The sequence below is a fragment of the Gossypium raimondii genome, chromosome 9 (assembly GCF_025698545.1).
Source record: "Gossypium raimondii isolate GPD5lz chromosome 9, ASM2569854v1, whole genome shotgun sequence".
Classification (NCBI taxonomy): domain Eukaryota; kingdom Viridiplantae; phylum Streptophyta; class Magnoliopsida; order Malvales; family Malvaceae; genus Gossypium; species Gossypium raimondii.
The window spans coordinates 14,834,615-14,855,728 of NC_068573.1; the positions used below are offsets into that span (position 1 = coordinate 14,834,615).

At 34.7% G+C, this 21,114-nt stretch overlaps 1 non-coding gene across 1 annotated transcript; it reads left to right on the top strand.

Moving 5' to 3' along the window:
* Positions 1-17,543: 17,543 nt before the first annotated feature.
* On the top strand, positions 17,544-17,650 carry LOC128032861 (small nucleolar RNA R71). The gene has a single exon (XR_008189202.1). It is a non-coding gene; the product is annotated as a small nucleolar RNA R71 (small nucleolar RNA).
* Positions 17,651-21,114: the final 3,464 nt, after the last annotated feature.

A 21,114-nucleotide genomic window follows, 5' to 3' on the forward strand; every position in this document is an offset into this window, starting at 1 on the left:
CTCAGAGCAATGTTTCTATCTTTCTTTAGCCCTAGTCTCTATGGTAACTTGATAAACGTCACATCAAGACTGAGTGGCCTTATCATGGTTTACCACCTCTAAGAACTTACTTAATTATTTCTTTAGCCTTTAACCCTTCTAGTTCATGTTCAGTTAATTCTTAACTAGCTCGCCCTACAATTTAGCTATCATTGGACCACATTGGTCACTAGATGTACTACACCACCAGTATGAACTCACATCCTAAAAATCATTTTACATAGCCATACACCTTATTTCACTCCTTATAGTTATTTGATATGGGATCTTTATTCACTTATTTTCCTTTCAAAGTCCGCCCATATTATACGTTGTAATGGGCTTTTGATGAACACTACTTCTCCAATAGTACTTCTTTATACTATGCACCATATTCATATATACATATATTATTAACAGTATTCCTTGATTCGTCATACTTATCTTTCTTCAAAGTTAGCCATAAGCTTTATTCTAACGACCTGATTAATTTAATTAAATTTCTGTAAATTTTGACATAAATGAGCATCTGCCTCAGTGGCTAAGTGTTCTGATTGTGTGTTTGAGGTCTTGGGTTCAAGTCTCACTTTTAAAAAATATGTTATTTTTTGTTCTACCTTTATCCCTTTTAGGTGGGATTATGTTATATTTTTGGTAAACTCATACCAGAATAAGCCAACTAGTTCAAGTGGTAAGGTGTTAGCTTACCCTAAGGTCTCATGTTTGATTCCTCATGTAAGCATGGATGATATTTTTGATTTAGATGTTTGATAGAGGTTCAGTGGAACTGAAACTCTGCGATTTTTGGATGAGGATTAATGTGGTGGTTAGTGGGAGGTTAGGATATACTTAAGTTATTTATTTTTTAATTTTTAGTATTTTTCTCTCTCTTCTCAACTTTTCTAACGTTCCCCATTGTTTTTGTCCCCTCTCTGCAGCATTTATTTTCTTTTTTTATCTTTCCATTCAATTTTATTCATAAACTATTGATTCTTACAGTTGCTTTTGGAATTTCGGTGCTCTTCGTCTGGTTAAGGTAAGTGGGGTTTCACTTGTTTGTAGTTTTTGACTTTTGTAAGGCTATTTGACTTTTATCATAGTAGGATGGTGTAGTCAGAGAATCTAATTTTCTGCGACCATTGTTGTGTAGGAGAAGGCTATGGACTGTGAGTTTTGCTCTAACTGCCTAAACGGTGTTAGCGAAAGTTTCATCGTCGGTAAGTTGGGGTGCATTATCGGATTATTGTTGTTGATGAATTCATAAATTACATTACTAAATTAGAGTTTGGTATACTATTTTTAGGGTTTCAGAGGTCTTGAGATTAGTGTGGCATCAAATTCGAATCATGTGTGTAACGAAAACATGAGAAAATGAGGTTTGATGAAAGCCAAAAAAGTGGCCTGTCGACGCCACATGGGTGTGTGCTCGACCGTGTGCGACAGACGACTATGTGACGGAGGAGTGTGTGGCCATATGGGTCATACGAGTATGTGGGCTGTGGGCCAGGCTGTGTGGGCCACACGGGCAAGGTCAATTTAGGCATGTTGGCCCACATGGGCATGTGGGTCCAAAATTCTAAAATTTTCCCTAATGTCGCATGCGTCATTCCGAATGACTGTGGGCCTTTTGTAGGGTGAGTAAGGGCAAAAAAGACCATAATGCATGATATCTGCTATTCTGATAAACTGATTTGAGCATTTAGAAATTGATATGTATGATTTGACTGGTTCGTAATAACATATATGTTATCTGTATATGAGCATGTGAGACATGTTAATTTTGTTATATTTGTCATCTTTTATTTGTATCTTTGTATGGGGTGGGATTTGTATATGTCAAGAAACTATTCTGTGAGGCGATATTTCGTCGATATACTGGCAGCTTGACTGCAAACTATTCTGATAAGTGTCATAAAGACACTATGTGGTGTGTAGGGCTGGCTAGGTGTTTTATACCCTACATGGTGTATTGGGATGGTCAGAGATGGTGTGTAGAGGATGGGGGTAGGACTTTGCATGTCTATATGTTCTGAAAACCCAATTCTAATATTATCTTATTCTATTAAGGACCTATGTTCATATCTATTCTGCTACATAGGAAATCTATGTTTATGTGCATGCATGTCATTGTTAAGTTCCACACTGAGTTTTTGAAAACTCACATCTGTTTGTTTGTTCTATTTAAGTAATCCTCAGGCATAGGTGGGTTAGTGTGACGGAGGCTCAACAGTGACCACTAGCCCAGAAACTATTTTTAACTAGTAAATTATTTAAATTTTGGGATTTCCTTTGAGAGTTTTGTAATTTTGGGACTCTCTGGACTGTTGTTTATAATTTTGGTTTTGGATGCGTTTAGATTTTTAAATTGCGATGTTTGGCAAACAATAGTTTTACGCAAACAAATGTTTTTGAAAACACAAGCTCGGTTTTCAACTATAACGACTTACAAACTTCCGCTGCAAATTTATGTTTTACTTAAAGGGGCAATAAATGAAGGTTTTGTTAAAGAGAATAATAATAAGTTTTTCAGAAAATGTGGACTATTTTAGAACAAATAATTCGAGAAGTTTTAAACGTGAAAGTTTATTTCAAAACCCTTCTTCATAACATTTCCTGATTTGGCCATAATGTCTAGGCCAGGTTTGGGGTGTTACATTTGTTCTTTTAGAATATCCTAGATGATGTAATTACAAGAGTTCAGCATGGGTTCCTTTCCTTTCATTCATAATCCATCAGACCAGGCTGTACAGGTATTTTCGAGGAATTTCTTATGCTTCGCTAAATCCTTATGTCTTGCTCGCCCAATTTTTACTCTTTGTGCATCGCTTCCAATAACATCGTTCAACCATTGGGACTTTATCAGGTGGGATGTTACACTGAAGTATTATTTGAAATGTCAAGGAACTAAAGAATGAGCTAAATAAGCCTAGTGTGAGTCTTAAATTAGGTAAAAAATAGTAATTGAAGCATACATTTTAGAATATAGTAGAAAATATATATAAACAGTCCAATTTCACAGATACCAATATGCATGAGATGTTGATGTAGAGTTTTTCAGAAACCATGTCAGAATTTTCAGAAAAGTTTCTACCCAACTCAACTACACACCTTAAAAGAGTTCCCAAGAACTCATCCTTCCAATAACACACCAAAATTATGGACAAGCCACCAGATATTGCAGACAAGCTACCAGAACAAGCAAATATGTGGGCAAGGCACCAAAACCACAGATGTACTGCCAGAATATGTGGATATACCACTAGAATGTACAGATCATTAAATTGCAAGAAACTTCCTCCTTTCAGTTTCTTCCCAACCCTATGCAATGTGATATGACATACATAAACAGAATAAGAACAGTAGGAATGCTTAACATGCGATCAAATATGATGATTTCAGAAATTCATCTCACATAATGAGATCAGATGAACAGAAACAAAATTGTGCCATAATGTTACAAAACATGAGTGTTAGAACATAACATATTTCATCATCGTACAACAAATCAATCATCACAAAAATCAAATTAGAACACTTACCTTAGGCTCAAAATTAGTAATCATTTTAGTACTTCCCAACCATCACTTAATCACATTATTGACAATAATATATAAATCAAAATGACATCATAGGAGATATTCTATCACCAAATACTTAAGGTAAGACGCACATATTTAATAATCATCTAACTCGTAACAAATCTAAACTGCAACCCTTGCTTTCATATCTAACTAAACTAGTTCAGATCAGTTCCTAAAATACACAAATCGAAGTTAGAAATCAATTTTCAATACCATAAATATATGCCCAGAATTGAAAGAATCCAAAACATTGTATGATTATCTTGGATGCTCAATATTTACTCTTCCTCTTCTTCAATCGAAAACAACTACTATTTTCCAAATCGCTAAAGATTCTCTATAATCGGATTTGATCCTTCAATCCAAAAATAACTCATGATTAGAATATATTATTCAGTAATCTTTTTAAGAGATCATAAAATGTTGATGATATCCAAGATTTAGAGTACTTACAATCTTAATAAATAAAGAACCGACACGATGGTAAAGATCATTGAAGATTATGAGCGGCACAAACAATATCTAATATTACACAACTAGAGAGAACGAATAGATTGAATTTATAAACATAATAAAATTGATATGATAAGAGAAAAAAAGGAGAAAAACTATTGGTTTACGGTGATTTGCCGGCGATGGGTAGTGGCAGTCATGACGGTGAACGGTGCTGATGGCTAATAGGGGTGGCGTAAGTGTGGCTTTAGGGTGGTGGAGTGGCATATGGTGGTGATAAAAGAATAAGAAGCTAAAAGGTGTTGGAGAACAACCAAAAAGTGGCAGTACAAGAAGGTTGAAATAGAGGAGAAAAGAGAGAGTGTTGTATGGATGAAAAACAAAAAATTGTGTATGCACTACATGGGTTGGATGTCTACCCTAGTTAACACACAACCATTTGGAAAGACAGGGAGACAAATGAAGTAGAAAGGGGGAAAGAAAAGAAAAGGAAGGGGACATGATGAATGAAATAAGGAGTTGATAACTCTTGAAAGGGTTATATCTCAAACCTCTAAACTTGATGACTTGCCTATACTTAAGTTGATATATTTGCATTTCTAGGTTATTATTAGAATATTGCATAATAAAGCTTGGATTGTGCCTTGAATGTCATTATATGTTACTTTTATTGTTGGGAAGAAAGGAATTGGTTTTTATATGCAGTAGGTGCATGAAGGACAAAAGAATGAGAAAAAGAAGGAAGGGGATGAAGGAAGTGAAATATTGCCCATGGCAAAAGGTTGGGCAGATTACCAACAAAAATGCCATGGCAATTCTAGGAAGATGCTAACGTAGCACTAAGTCCTCGTTACTCTCAGCCAACTATACGTGTACCAGATAAATCTCGTGGAGAAAAGGGACTTGCCCTATAAAAGAAGAAAGAAAAAGAGAAAAAGCGAAGTTTTTCTTTAAAGAAAAAATCTCGTGGAGATTTCTTGTTATTGTTTTTTAAAAAAATTATTATTTTTCTTTTCCAGGCTAATTCTAATTTTACCGTGTCAGGCCATGATTTTAGACTTCTTTTCACCCACATCACAGTCCTACTTTCTCTCACTTTTACCCTAGTCAATTCATTTTCTTTCACGGTTACTAACAGTGTCTTCTTATTCTCTATTTTCCTTGTTTATTCCATAACTGTAAAGTTCTCATTTTTATTTTACAATTACTCTTTTTTGCTCTAAAAGGCTCGACATGCTACTCTCTCTGTGCCACCGATAACATTTTTCAACAGAGCTGCTGAAGAGAAGTACACCACGAACACATCTAAGTGACCATTCTGTATGGAGAAAGGTTTTCTTTTTCAAGACACAGCCTTTATGGGATATACTGAAATGATTTCTTCTATAGTTGAAAAACATGGCTGGCAAATATTTTGCCTTCATCCTGACAATGTTCTTACAAAGTTGTAAAGGAATTTTATGCCCACTTAACCTTTACAAACAATGCTTTTATCTATGTATAAGGCATTTCAGTGCTATTTGATGAGTATTCCATAAACGCACAATATGGTTTACCTGAGGGTTCTGATAAACATTCTCAGTTTGCTACGACAATAATAGCAGAAGGTCTACAACAAGTTCTTAAGGATCTCTGTGTAGAAGGAACAAAACGGACAATTTCTTGACAAGTTTGCTACACAATCGAATGTATTTCTTTGAAGCGCCAATGTCAAGTATGGTATCATTTTCTTAAATCTCGCCTTAGCCCTTCATCTTATAACTCTATTATTTCGAAAGAGTGCATGCTGTTACTTCACTCTATCATGACTAGAAGAAAAATTAATGTCCGCAAAATCATTTATAAAGAAGTTCATCGCTATGCCCAAAAGAATGTGGGTACCCTGAATTTTCCATCTCTTATTATTGCATTCTGTTAATGAGTTAATGTCTCTATTCAAACCAACAAGGATAAAATTCCAATTAAGGGAGCCACCACAAAGTAAATTGCCATGTGATTTTCAGGGGAGGACATGCCACGACATCAACATCCCGATTCTTCATCAACATCCTCTCCGCCTACTGGTGCACATTCCATTCCATCCACTTCTCACAATGATTTCGAGTAGTAGGTGCTCGGTGCTCTTGAGAAGTTGCAAGAACAATTTTGTTTGATAGAGAAAAAACATTTGAAAACAACTACCAATCTAGGTAGGGCAAGGGATGAAATGGTTGTCTTTTAAGGCTATGTACAAAAGCGGTATGGTGCTATTAAGAAGTCTTTGCAGAAAAATTTTACTAGACCTAAGCCTGCATTCCCCAACTTTCCTAAAAAGCTACTCACAAACCCAGCGGATGTGGATGAGGATGAAGCTAAAGCTGCTGAGACTAGACATACCATACACACAACCATTGAAGAGTGGAAAAACAAAGAAACAAAGGAGGATGAAAAGAAGACAGAATCAGTGAACATTGAATCTGATAGGGAAAGAGATGAAATGAACCAACCTTCTGAACCAGTTGAAGCTACTACTGCACCTTAATCAACTGTGCACATATCGGAGAAAGATTGTGAGATTAATCAACTAATTGATGATCTCACTAAAAAAGATGATGAAGACAAATAGGTGCCAATCAATTTGCTAAAAAGAAAGTAGTGTTGCAAGCACGCTGCACAAAAATCTACCCGACCCAATTAAAGTAACACCAAATTCATTCCAAGCATTTATTTTTATTTTCATTTGGATGCTTTTCATTATATAACATGTGCTTTTCATGCATTCATAATTGTTTTTCATTGCATTTTGCATTGAGGACAATGCATCCCTTAGGTTTGGGGGTGTGTTGTACATTGTATGCATTAGATAATTGTCTTAACATTTTATCATTTTGTCACTCATTTTGCCATGACATACAAATGCCAAATGACTGTTAGAATATGATATGCATATTGTTATCTATGATGTTCGATGAGGATAATAATTCTTCAATACGCTTAGAAAGTTGTGATAGTTGATTAGGTATGTTTAGCTTAGGATAGTTGTGTGAAAATTAATCCCTAAAAGTAGAATGACCTAATTATAATTACAAATTTGTCTATAGTAGGTTTCTTTTAATACACTTAGAAGTTCTTGAACCTAAGTTTAGTAAATTGGAAATGAATAATAATAAATAAATAAATAAGGAGAGACTCCATAAAACACTCTAATGTTTGAAAATGTTGACTAGGTAAGTAATATTCTGTTTTCTCCATTTTATTATTGACCAGAAAAGCAAGTCCAAACAAGAGTGAGTTAAAAAAATTAGTTTAGGGACACTCCACTGCAATTTTAGGCTGAGTAGCTAATGAGGTAGTTGTTTACTCTATCCATCTTCTAAGTTAAAAGCCTTAGTTTCATGAGTGAATTACATTCAAATTGTGCCATGATGTAATACCTGAAAATCTAGTGTATGGTTGTAACGTTATGGTTGTAACGTTTAGGTTTGTCCAGGTGTACACAGTCGTTATCAAGTAATAAGTAAGTATTGAGTTACTGTCTCCACAGGGATTGTATTTGTGCTAAGTCACTTAATTTGTAAAATTATATTAAGAATTCGGTAAATAAAAACACAATATAGTTGAGAAGTGGTGATTAAAATATATTAAACTAAATGCAATGATCTCTAATGCAAATTATCCTAAGTATGCAAACTATATGAATGAAATAGATTTTAGTAAAATTAAACACAATTTTGCAACAATTATAACATAAATAAACTAGGACAATTACTTTAATTAAACTCAATTTATTATCAACATGCTTAATAACATTCGGAAAAACATTCCATGGCAACTCGATCTTTCATGAGTTCAGACACCACATTAGGTCCTTTCGGAATCCTTTACTTAGTAAATATGTATTTTACTGATCCTTATTTACTAAGTGTTTCTTAGCATTTGTGTGAAGTAACAGGGATGTGTCAGGTTTGAAACAATTTAACCACACAAATCTAAAAACTATGCAGATAACAGAGCTTGGTCAGAGTTGTTATGCAACCTACAATTTAATCGGGTCAGGATCTAAATTGAGCATGCACATTTCAATTATGTGTCCATTAGCCATCGTCTAGTCAGGATCGCTCAGCTAATTCAGGTGCATTCCAATCACGAATGAACAAAATACAAACTTGATTTTAATTGAAAACATGATCGATTGGGGCACAAACATTATAAGAATGAATCAAATAAATATTATTTAATCAAAGCAATTATCCTAGCTTAAATAAAATTAAGCTAACATTGTTGTAAACAAGAACAAATTACACATAGCAAACATCTTTAGATTAAATTAAAGAAAAGAAAAATTAAACCCAATTAAGAGTGGCTGTCACCCAAAACTCTGACTAACGAGGATCCTTCGCTTCTTTGCTTTGCTCCTTTGCTGATGGTTCTCCAAGGTGGCCGACCAAGGGTTCTTTAAGAGGCTAATTTTGCTAAAAATCCTTATGCAAGGATGATGATAGGCGTGAGGGGGAAAGATAGATAAGAGAGTTGAGAGAGGAAAGAATGATGAATGAGTGAGGGATGATTGAAAAAGTGAGAAATGAGATCTTATTTATAGGTGAGGCAAGGGAGCTAGTTTACTAAAAATAGGATTGTAAATCTTTTGAAACTTCTTCCAAGGATGGCCGGCAATGAATTGAGGAAATGTAGTTGATTCTGCTTGATTATTGGTCAATTTGAGTGCCACCAAAACTCAGGACTAAGACTCGGTCACCAGCAAATCTTTCAGAAAATCTTTAATTTCTTTAACTCTTCAAGGACCTTGTGTAATTAAACCAAAAATTGATTTATGATCAGCCATGTGCAGCCGAAAATTGGGTTGACTGGGTCCCCAATTTGGATGGTTTTGCAATTAGAAGAAAACTTTCAGACCTGTCCAAAAATAGTAGATAGTTTAGAGGACCAAATAATATAATTTTAACCACTTCAATTAATTAATTTACTTAATTAATTAAAACTCAATTTATTAATGAAATATTTAAAATGAATTATTAAATATAACTTTATATTTTATTATTTAATTTAATCATGCATAGCCCACTTTATAGCTTAAAAATATAATATGCTCAAACTAATATAAAATAAGCCATTTTATACATGAAAACTATATAATAAAGCATAAAATCACATTTTAATAATTTCCATTCCTAATTTCATATTTTCGCATATTTCATTAATTTATTAAACAATTACTTGGTTTTAACAACAAATTTAAGTAAAAAGGTGATGAATTATATAGGAAAAATCCTATATATTTTTCAGTTTACACATCCCCAAACTTAAATCATTGGTCGTCCCGAGTAATGTTCATGCACAACCCAAGGTCTTGCTAAGGCAAATTTTACTAAGAGTGTAAGTAGCATCAGTCTTCGTCTCATAATCATGCATCAATAAATTCATGCTCATAGATCTTATTTATTAACAAGTAACTCATATACAAACATTTTGAAAATTTTATTCTATGTTTCAAGATATGCCAACATGAATCATTGTTTGCATGTATGTCCCAGCCATAGTTAATATTCTTCATTCAACATAATTTCTCATCAATCAAGCAAAACAATCATAAGGCTTATTTATGATCTTCATATGTTAAACTTAATACTTTCTCTCCACTAATGTAGGTGACATAATTATCAAATCAATAGGTCTTTTATAAGGTTGTAATGGGGCTCGGTTAAAGGTAGGGATTTTAAGAGATAGGACATTTTAGTTTCAAAATCTTAACCTTTAACTTGTCTTAGATTTCTCGAAATTCAACCTTTTTCTTCAAATGAACCTTTGGATCTCCCCCAAACTTATTTTGAACTCATACTCATATGTTTTCTTTTTGGAGACTGAGCAAACTTTTCTTCACTCTTTCTTTGCCTCTTTTTTTTTAAGCATGATCACATAGATCTTCTGAAAATTTCCCTCAAATGTTAATTACCAAGTCAACTTTAGTTAAGGCGGTGCACAAAATTAGGATAACTTCAAAAGATAGAGATACGGCTTGTAATGTAGGTTTCTTACAATAAATAGGCCTTTAAGCTCAAAATTATAGTTTCAAGGGTCTAATATAATAAGGTGGGCTTGAAAAGGCTCAAACAATCCAAAGACAAATGGTGCCTATATCATTTTAGATTTTTATGTCTCTTAGGATTTCACCTCAAGAAAGTTACTAAGTGAATTCTAAAGATAAACCTTCATGCATGTCTAATCTCAAGAGAAACTAAGTTTTCATGGCAAACATTACCTAAGACTAAGATCATAAAAACATTCCATTCTTCATGATAACAAACAATCACCCAGATAAAATCATTATTAAAAAGAATTTCTCTAAACATTCATTTATTAAAACATACTTATGAAAGAAATGATCTGAAACATACTTGAAAATTTTAAAAATTTGAGCAATTTGCCTTACCCACCTTTAAAAAGAAGCAATGTCCTCATTACAAGAACAAAGTAATGAACGAAAATTGAACACCAGGTAGGGTTGTAAAGAAAGAGAGGTGAGTCAATAAGACTACTTAAATACCAAGTCTTTCCTCACAACCCAATCCTAGACATGTTCATTCCCATTGCCACATCACTTAGTCTTTTTCTTTCTAAAGAAGTATTTATTCATCCTTGCTATGTTTTATTTTGCAGAAATTAAATCCTAATTACTAAAGAAATAAATTCCTAAAGACCTAAAAACAATTAAATAAATAACAAGACAAGAATCCCCCAATTTATTTTTCTGACTCATTCCCTTTGTCAGTTTGCATCTTCAGTGTCTTCCGTCCATGTCTCAAAGATAGCATCTGGGAACTCAGGAAGAAAAGTGTTAGAGATATTCTTAAAAGTATTTCGAATTGAATTGTCCCTAATTTTTGCATATTTCCAGTAAGTTTGTTGTTTTTTGTGCATGAACTTGCACATGTCCATCATAATTGACAGCTTCGATTTCTTTGAAGTACTTGCAGAAGTCGGCATCAGAGTTGTAAATTCTGGTTCAACACTTAGCTTGACTAGTTCTTCTTCTAGCTCAACCCTAGGTTCAGGGTTCTCAGCTCTTTCAGCTGGTTGATGACTATTTGGTTCCTTATCAAATTTTTCTTCTCCAGTGTCTGTAAGTGAATCAGCTTCAATTTCAGTTTTATTTGATGACTCTTTGGTTTCTGGCTCAGTTGGTTCCTCTTGCTCACCTTGATTCAGCTCATGCACTCTCTCTACTAACCTTTCAAGATCATGACTTGTAATGCACCCTTGGACATACTGCCCCTTCAGATTTGCTTGTGTTTTAACACGGACCCTTAAGCAAAGTGAAGTGGTTAATGATAGGAAATAATCACTTCCTGCCTTCTTTTTAGCACAATCGTGAATCTCCTTGAGGATAATTTTCCCAACATTAATGGACTTTTTTGTCAAAATTGCATATAACAAAAGCATCTGTTCCATCGAGATGGTGGAACTATGTGAGGTAGGCATAAAACTGTAGCGAACGAAATAAAACCATACATTTGCTACTGGTTTTAAGTATTCTTTTCGACAAGAATGTCTCCCATACTTTCGTATAATCCATTGGGATCTTGGATTTGTCACAACATCAAGCACTTGTTGAAGAAAATCCCAATTGATATTGTTCATCATAAGGTAGTACTCATCTTATTCAACATCAGGTAAATTAAACAAATCATTAATGGACTTGGAACTAAGAGGTACCTTTTTCTTTCGAACGATGACTTCAGTAGCATCTTGCATAGTCAAACTAGCATAGAATTCTCGAACTAGTTCATCACCGGAAAGTGAACGAGCATCACAGAATCATCCCCACTTGAGAGCATTGATTACCTTTCTAATCGGCATAGGAACAACCATCACATCATTACTTTTCAGGTTAAAACCTTTTTCCGGCATCATAGGTTGATGCTTGAAAATTGAATCAAATCGTTCTTTCACTTCTTCATCGATCACAATCGGACTTTGAGGAGTAGTCTTTGAAGATTTGGTTCTTTTATGAGACAAGGTATCTCTTCTCGATAATTCGGCAAATTTTCTGCTTACAAGGGTAGAAGAGAAATCGACAAAAGAGGGTAGAACTTGCTTCGGCAAACCTTGCGATGGCGAGGGACAACGTGCGGTAGCAATAGTGGTATGTAGCGGCGATAACAGCTACGTGCGGCGGCAAAATCGATGCTTCAACGATTCTCTTGCGGTGGCACTAGGTGGTCTCATTGAAAGAAAAGAAAAAAACTAAGGGTATCGTTCAAGATTTGAGGCTAGCGACACAAGGAGGTTTGGGATTTTTAGGGTTAAGCAAATTGCTTTGAGATATATGAAAATAGTATAATGAAAAAGGGTCTATATAGAGAACAATTAAGGCAACATGTAGCAAAAATTTAGCCATAATAAGGTTACTTGTGCAGAAAACAGTGGAAGTGGCGGCACTAGGTGTGGATTTTCCCTCATTTCTGCTGTCTTGGGCCTCAAATTCAAACTTGTATTTACAGACTTATTCAACAAAGAGAAACTGATTAGTACTTCGGTATAATTTGACCCCCTTTATTAACATAAAAATTTAAAATGAATCAAAATAAATTAAACTAGAAAAAAAATCATTTTAAAACTTAATTAGAAAATTTCTTCTTAACAAATTACATTAAATTAATTCCCAGGAAAGGTTGGAAGGGTCACAGCGGTCCTGCTTAAGTTCCAATCTACTTAGACAAAATTAATTAAATGTACTTAATTAAGAAAATAAATTCTAATTATTTATTTATTTACAAGACGAGTTCATGAAAAATCAAGGGTCTGTTAATTTGAACGAGGATTCAACTCGCTGAACTTCACCATCCCAATAATGTTTGAGATGTTGACCATTAACTTTAAACGTACGTCCATAATTATTATATAATCCAATAGCTCCATAAGGATAAACTCGGTAGATGGTATAGGGTCCTTTCCATCGGGATTTCAGCTTCCCAGGAAATAACTTCAGCCTTGAATTAAACAACAACACCTTCTAACCTTCTTTAAACTCGCGAAGTTGTATAGGAGTATCATGCCATCTCTTTGATCTTTCTTTGCATATTTTGGCATTCTCATAGGAAAACAACCTCAGCTCTTCCAACTCATCCAATTGTAACATCCTTCTCTCATCGGCGTGCTTAAGATCAAAATTTAACTGCTTCAAAGCCTAGTGAGCTTTATTCTCAAATTCTAATGGAAAATGACATGTCTTTCCATAGACTAACTGATAAGGAGTCATTCCTAACGGAGTCTTATATGTTGTTTGATAGGCCCATAATGCATCATCGAGCCTTCGAGACCAATCTTTTCTGCTAAGGCGTATTACCTTTTCAAGGATACCTTTGATTTCATGGTTCACTCTTTCAACTTGCCCGTTGGACTGGGGGTGATAACCAGTAGCCATCTTGTGCTTCACATCATAATTATCAAGAAACCACTTAAGCCATTTGTTCATAAAATGAGAACATTCATCACTAATAATAGCTCTTGTTGTCCCAAATCGTGTAAAAACATGCTTATGTAGAAATCGCATGACTACCTTAGCATCATTTGTAGGGTATGCTTCAGCTTCAACCCACTTGGATACATAGGCCACAGCAACTAAGATGTATTTGTTCCCATACAAAGAAGGAAACAGGCCTAAGAAGTCAATGCCCTATAAGTCGAATAATTCAATCTCCAAAATAATTGTTAAGGGCATCTCATTCCTCCTTGATATATTTCTGGTTCTTTGGCACTTATTGCAGTTCTTTACATAAGCGTAAGCATCTTTAAATAGTGTAGGCCAAAAGAAACCTGCTTGCAAAATCTTTGCTGTAGTACGTGAACCACCAAAGTGTCCCCCCACTTGGAGATGAATGATAATGATACAAGATCTCAGCAATCTCACTTTCAGCTACACACTTTCAGATTATATTATCTGCACACTATTTAAAAAAACGGATCCTCCCAAAAATAATACCGACTATCATGAAGGAATTTCTTCCTTTGTTGGTATGTCATTTTTCGAGGAATAATTCCACATGCATGATAATTGGCAAAATAAAAAAACTAGGGTATTTCATGAATTCAATTTACCTCAAATAAGTGTTCATCTGGGAAATTCTCGTTGATAGGCACACATGACTGAGTTACCTCATCTTGTTCCAACCAAGAAAAATGATCAACTATTTGACTTTCAACACCTTTTCTATCTTGGATCTCAAGATCAAATTCTTGGAGTAACAATTTCCAACGAATTAGCCTTGGTTTTGCTTCTTTCTTCGTGAGCAAATATTTAATGGTCGCATGGTCAGTAAATACTGTAACTTTGGTACCTATAAGATATGAGCGGAATTTGTCAAAAGCAAAAACTATAGTGGAGAGTTCCTTTTCGGTTACCGTATAATTGCGTTGGGCTCCAGCCAAAGTTCTACTTGCATAGTAAATAGGGTGAAACACTTTATTTTTTTCTTTGACCCATCACAACTCCAACAACATAATCACTTGCATCGCACATCAACTCAAAAGGTGTGCTCCAATCGGGTGTAATGACTGTTAGGGCTGAGATTAACCGTTTTTCAGCTCTTCAAAAGCTTTTAAACATACTTTGTTGAAATCGAACACTGTATCCTTCTCTAACAACAAACACAATAGCTTAGAAATTTTCGAGAAATCCTTGATAAACCTTTAGTAAAAATCGGCATGGCCTATGAAACTTCTTACTCCTTTCACATTAATTGGGGCCGGTAATCTTTCAATTACGTCCACCTTTGCTTTATCGACTTTAATTCCTTTCATTGAGATCTTATGATCTAAGATAATCCCTTCCTTGACCATAAAATGATATTTTTCCCAATTAAGGACAAGGTTCATCTTTTCGCATCTCTGCAGTACCTTAGCCAAATTACTCAAACAAATATCATAAGTGTTACCAAAAACAGAAAAATCATCCATGAAAACCTTAACAAAATTTTTGACCTTATCAATAAATATTGCCATCATGCATTGTTGAAAAGCTGTAGGTGCATTGCATAAACCAAAAGGCATTCGCCTAAAAGCAAACATACCGTATGGACAAGTAAAGGTTGTTTTATGTTGGTCCTCTGGGGCTACAACTATTTGGTTGTATCCCGAATATCCATCTAAAAAATAATAGAATTCATTACCTGCCAGTCGATCTAACATCTATCTATAAAACGCAATGGAAAATGGTCCTTCCGAGTAGCTTTGTTCAACTTTCTCTAATCAATACAGATTCTCCAACCGGTAACAGGTCTTGTTTGAATTAACTCGTTACGCTCATTTTCAACAATTTGATACCACCTTTCTTCGACACACACTGCACCGGACTTACCCACGAACTATTTGAAATAGGATAAATGATTCCTGCATCTAACCATTTGATCACTTCCTTTCTCACAACTTCTTTCATAATAGGATTGAGCCCCCTTTGCCCAACAATTCGAGCTCTTTTACCTTCTTCTAAAATTATTTTATGCATGCAAAAAGAAAGGCTTATACCTCGAATATCAACTATAGTCCAACCAATTACTTTCTTAAATTTCTTTAGAACAACAATTAGTTTCTCCTCTTGATCTTTCGTCAGTTCTGCTGAAATAATCACAGGCAAAGTAGAACAATCACCTAAATAAATGTATTTAAATTGGAAGAAAGTACCTTTAGTTCGAGTTTAGGTGGTTCTTCAGTTGACAACTTGGGTTGCACAAATTCTCTAACTTCCAACTCCAACGGTTCAAACCGTGTGGATTGAATAAAATGTCCCGGATTGGCTTCCATCAAAGCCATGTTTTCTTCACCTTCTTCATCCTCCAAAGGGTTAAGATCTAAGGTTTTCCCCCATGGATCTTCTTCAAAATTGCTTTCCATAGAAACCAAGGTTTCTATCTCTTCTATTACTGAACACTCTGCTGCCGGATCAGGAAATTTCATCGCTTTAAGAATGTTAAAGGTTACCTGATCGTTTTGAACTCGCATAGTGAGTTCTCCTTTCTGCATATCAATTAACGTTCTTCCCGTGGCTAAGAAAGGTCTCCCAAGGATGATCGACACTTCCTTTTCTGCTTCAAAATCTAAGACAATGAAATTAGTAAGAAAAATAAATTTATCGACTCTTACCAAAACATCTGCAATCTTTCCTTCGGGATATGCTAAAGATCGATCCGTTAGCTGAAGCGTCACAGTTGTAGGTCTTACTTCACCTATCCCAAACATCTTGAAAATAGACTTAGGCATCAAGTTGATACTCGCTCCTAAGTCACACAAAGCTTTACCACAGTAAGATTAACCAATGTTACAGGGAATAGTAAAGCTTCCTAGGTCTTTCAATTTTGGACAATATATCCTTCATAAAATTCACATAATTTGACATTTGTTCTAAAGCCTCCAACAATGGGATATTGATATGTAACTACTTCAGAACATCCAAAAACTTCTTGAATTACACCTCCTACTTCTACTTGTTTTGCTGCAATCTTTGCGGATATGGAGGTGATGGAACTTTCGGTTGAACCAGACAACTTTTCTAAGTAGGTAAATCTACATCTAAAGAAGATGTTAAAATATCTGAATTCACTAAGTCAGGGTTTACCTTGTCAGAATTTACAGATTCTGATTCCTTTGGTGTAGGAACTTCAACAGCTAGTTGATTCTTCTCAACAGGCTTATCTTCGACATTAATCCATCGAGGTTCTAGAATTTTACCACTCCACAATGCCAGTACCTTGATATGTTCTTTACCCAAAGTTCTTGGATTCTTAGTATCGCTCAGCAAGGTTCCTTGTAGTTTATTACGTAGCTTCGTAGCTAACTGACCCATTTGGTTTTCCAAAATTTTCAGTGCTGCTATCTGGCTTTGAATCAAAAAGTCATTCTTTGCCATGTACGCTTTCAAAAAGTTCTCTAAATTGTTTAATGCCTTAGCTTGAGGTGATTTTGGAGCTTGCTAATTAAACCCTTGAGATTTGTTGGGTCTTTGTTGTAATAAGTTGTTGTTCGGTCCATTTCCTTGGTTGCTCCAAGAAAAGTTAGGATCATTACGCCATAAAGAATTGTAGAAGTTGGACTGGGGTCCTTGTCCACTCTTATTATGGTGACTTGAGATTTGATGGACAATTCTCAAAAGAATGACCTTCCCTATAGTACACACAGGAAACTATTTCAAACGGACTTGGTGGCTGAGATACAAAATTATTAGTACTATTAGCGGTTAACTATTTTAACATAGAGGAAATAGACGATACCTGAGCTGATAACGAAGTGAGGGAGTCAACTTCATAAACTCCGACTATGGGTCTTCCTGAAGCTGTTTGATTTGTTGGCCATTGATAGTTATTACTCGCGATCCTCTTGATGATCTCATAAGCCTCATTATAAGACTTAGACAAAATTGCACCATTCGCGGAAGTATCTACCATCAATCTTGTCTGTGCATTGAGACCATTATAGAATGTCTCCAGCTGGATATAGTGAGAAATCCCATAATGAAGACACTTATGAAGTAACTCCTTGAATCGCTCCCAAGCCTCATATAAAGACTCATCATCCAATTGTTGGAAAATTGTGATCTCGTTCCTCAACTTAGCATTTTTGCTAGGTGGGAAATACTTAACCAAAAATCTCTCTGCTCATTCTTGCCATGTAGATATGGAACTTGGTGACAATAAATTGAGCCATGCTCATGCTCGATCTCACAACGAGTATAAAAACAACTTCAACCTCAATGCGTCTTCAGTCACACCGGATATCTTGAATGAATCACTCACCTCTATACATAATCAAGGGTGGAGATGTGGATCTTCCGTGGGCATACCACTAAATTGGCCCACCGTTTGTAGCATTTGAAACATCACTGGTTTTAATTCAAACTGGGTTGCCTCACTATCTGGTCTTCTAATTCCTGGGTTTAACTCACTGAAAAGTGGCACAGCATATTGTCTGATGCATCGATCATTATCATCGGCAATGAGGATGGGATTTCGTACATGATCGACTTTATTACCTTGGTCTTGATTCTAATTTCCAAGGCCCATCTCGACTTGTCTTTGAGCTATTCGTTCATGACTTCTTTTTCTGAAAGTTCGCTCAATTTCAGGGTCTACAGGGAGTAAATCGATAATTCGATCTATACTCATAAACACCTGAAAATAAAATCACAAAAGTTAAAAAGAATAAGTTAGTAATGTTATAAATAAATCAAATTGAAAATAAATAATTTCACGAAAAAAATGACTATGGCAACAGTTGGCAATCCCCAGCAACGGCGCCAAAAACTTGTAACGTGTAGGTTTGTGCAAGTGTACACAGTCGTTATCAAGTAATAAGTAAGTATCGAGTTATTGTCTCCACAGGGATTGTATTTGTGCTAAGTCACTTAATTTGTAAAATTATATTAACAATTCGGTCAATAAAAACATAATGTAGTTGAGAATTGGTGATTTAAATATATTAAACTAAATGCAACGATCCTTAATGCAAATTATCCTAAGTATGCAAACTATATGAATGAAATAGATTTTAGTACCATTAAACACAATTTTGTAACAATTATAACATAAATAAACTAGGAAAATTACTTTAATTAAACACAATTTATTATCAACATGCTTAATAACATTCGGAAAAAGCATTCCATGACAACTCGATCTTTCATGAGTTTGGAAACCACATTAGGTCCTTTCGAAATCCTTTACTTAGTAAATACGCATTTTACTGATACTTATTTACTAAGGGTTTCTTAACATTCGTGTAAAGTAACAAGGATGTGTCAAGTTTGAAACAATATAATCACTCAAATCTAAAAACTATGCAGATAACAGAGCTTGGTCAGAGTTGTTATGCAACCTACAATTTAATCGGGTCAGGATCTAAATTGAGCATGCACATTTCAATTATTTGTCCATTAGCCATCATCTGGTCAGGATCGCTCAGCTAATTCAGGTGCATTCCAATCACGAATGAACGAAATAAGACTTGATTTTAATTGAAAACATGATCGATTGAGGCACAAACATTATAAGCATGAATCAAATAAATATTATTTAATCAAAGCAATTATCCTAGTTTAAATAAAATTAAGCTAATATTGTTGTAAACAAGAACAAAGAACACATAGCAAAAATCTTTAGATTAAATTAAAGAAAAGAAAGATTAAACCCAATTAAGAGTGGCTGTCACCCAAGACTCTGACTAACAAGGCTCCTTCGCTTCTTTGCTTTGCTCATTTGATGATGGTTCTCCAAGGTGGTCGACCAAGGGTTCTTTAAGTGGCTAATTTTTCTAAAAATCCTTATTCAAGGATGATGATAGGCGTGGGGAAAGATAGATAAGAGAGTTGAAAGAGGAAAGAATGATGAATGAGTGAGGGATGATTGAAAAATTGAGAAATGAGCTCTTATTTATAGGTGAGGCAAGGGAGCTAGTTTACTAAAAATAGGAGTGTCCATCTTTTGAAACTTCTTCCAAGGATGGCCGGCCATGAATTGAGGAAATGTGGCTAATTCTACTTGATTCTTGGTCAAATTGAGTGCCACCACAACTTAGAACTAAGACTTGGTCATCAGCAAATTTTCGGGAAAATCTTTGATTTCTTTAACTCTTCAAGAACCTTGTGTAATTAAACCAAACATTGATTTATGATCAGCCATGTACAGCCGAAAATTGGGTTGACTTGGTCCCTAATTTGGACGGTTTTGCAATTAAAAGAAAACTCTCAGACCTGTCCAAAAATAGTAGATAGTTTAGAGGACCAAATAATATAATTTTAACCACTTCAATTAATTAATTTACTTAATTAATTAAAACCCAATTTATTAATGAAATATTTAAAATGAATTATTAAATATAACTTTATATTTTATTATTTAATTTAATCATGCATGGCCCACTTTATAGCTTAAAAATATAATATGCTCAAACTAATATAAAATAAGTCATTTTATGCATGAAAACTATATAATAAAGCATAAAATCACATTTTAATAATTTCCATGTCTTAATTTCATATTTTCGCATATTGCATTAATTTATTAAATAATTACTTGGTTTTAACAACAAATTTAAGTAAAAGATGATGAATTATATAGGAAAAATCCTATATATTTTTCAATTTACAATGGTCCATTGAGAATGTCAAGTAAAGAAACAATGTGACAAGATGAATTCCCTAGAATTTTTTTAATTAAATTATGCAATGACAGAATAATTGTGAGTAGAGAAACTGAGTTTAGAGGAAAGATAAGCTTAGTACATTAGGAGGTGTTTACTATAGTGAGAATTGTGTGAATATTTAGGAAATTCTATTTTTTGGTAACATTTTCTGCACTTTGCATGCTAAACAAACCTATAAAATTTGTACCAATTTTTTGAGACAGAAGACTACTTAGAATGGAGGTATAAAATATCCTTTGTATGGTTTAGGAGTAGAAGAGGTAATTCATACATATTCTGCTTGAGGACAAGCAGGAACTCAGGTTTGGGGGTGTGATAACCTCTTGAAAAGAGTTATATCTCAAGCCTCTAAACTTGATGAATTGCATGTACTTAAGTGGATATAAAGCTTGGATTGTGCCTTGAATGTCATTGTAACACCCCTAACCTTTATCCGTCATTGGAATAGGGTAACAGAGCATTACCGTAAAAATACAACTTTAAAACATACATTTCAAACCCTAAACATAAACATATCACAAATCATTCATATACATGCATATCGTCCCTTAATCGAGCCTTCGAGGCCTTAAAACAACTATAGAAATAATTCGAGACTAAATTGAAATCAATAGGAAAGTTCAAGACAAAGTTAGAAATTTTGAACTACAGGGGTCACACGGCCGTGTGGCCAAGTCATGTGACTCACATGGCTGAGACACACACCTGTGTGTCAGGCCGTCTAACAATCGAAATAGGGACACACGGTCATGTTCAGCCTCGTGTATCTTTCGAAGTTGGGTCACATGGCCAAGCCAGACGCCCGTGTGCCAGTCTGTGTGCTAGGCTGTGTAAATGTCTAACTTATATGCCTTAAAACCTATAGGGGACACACGGC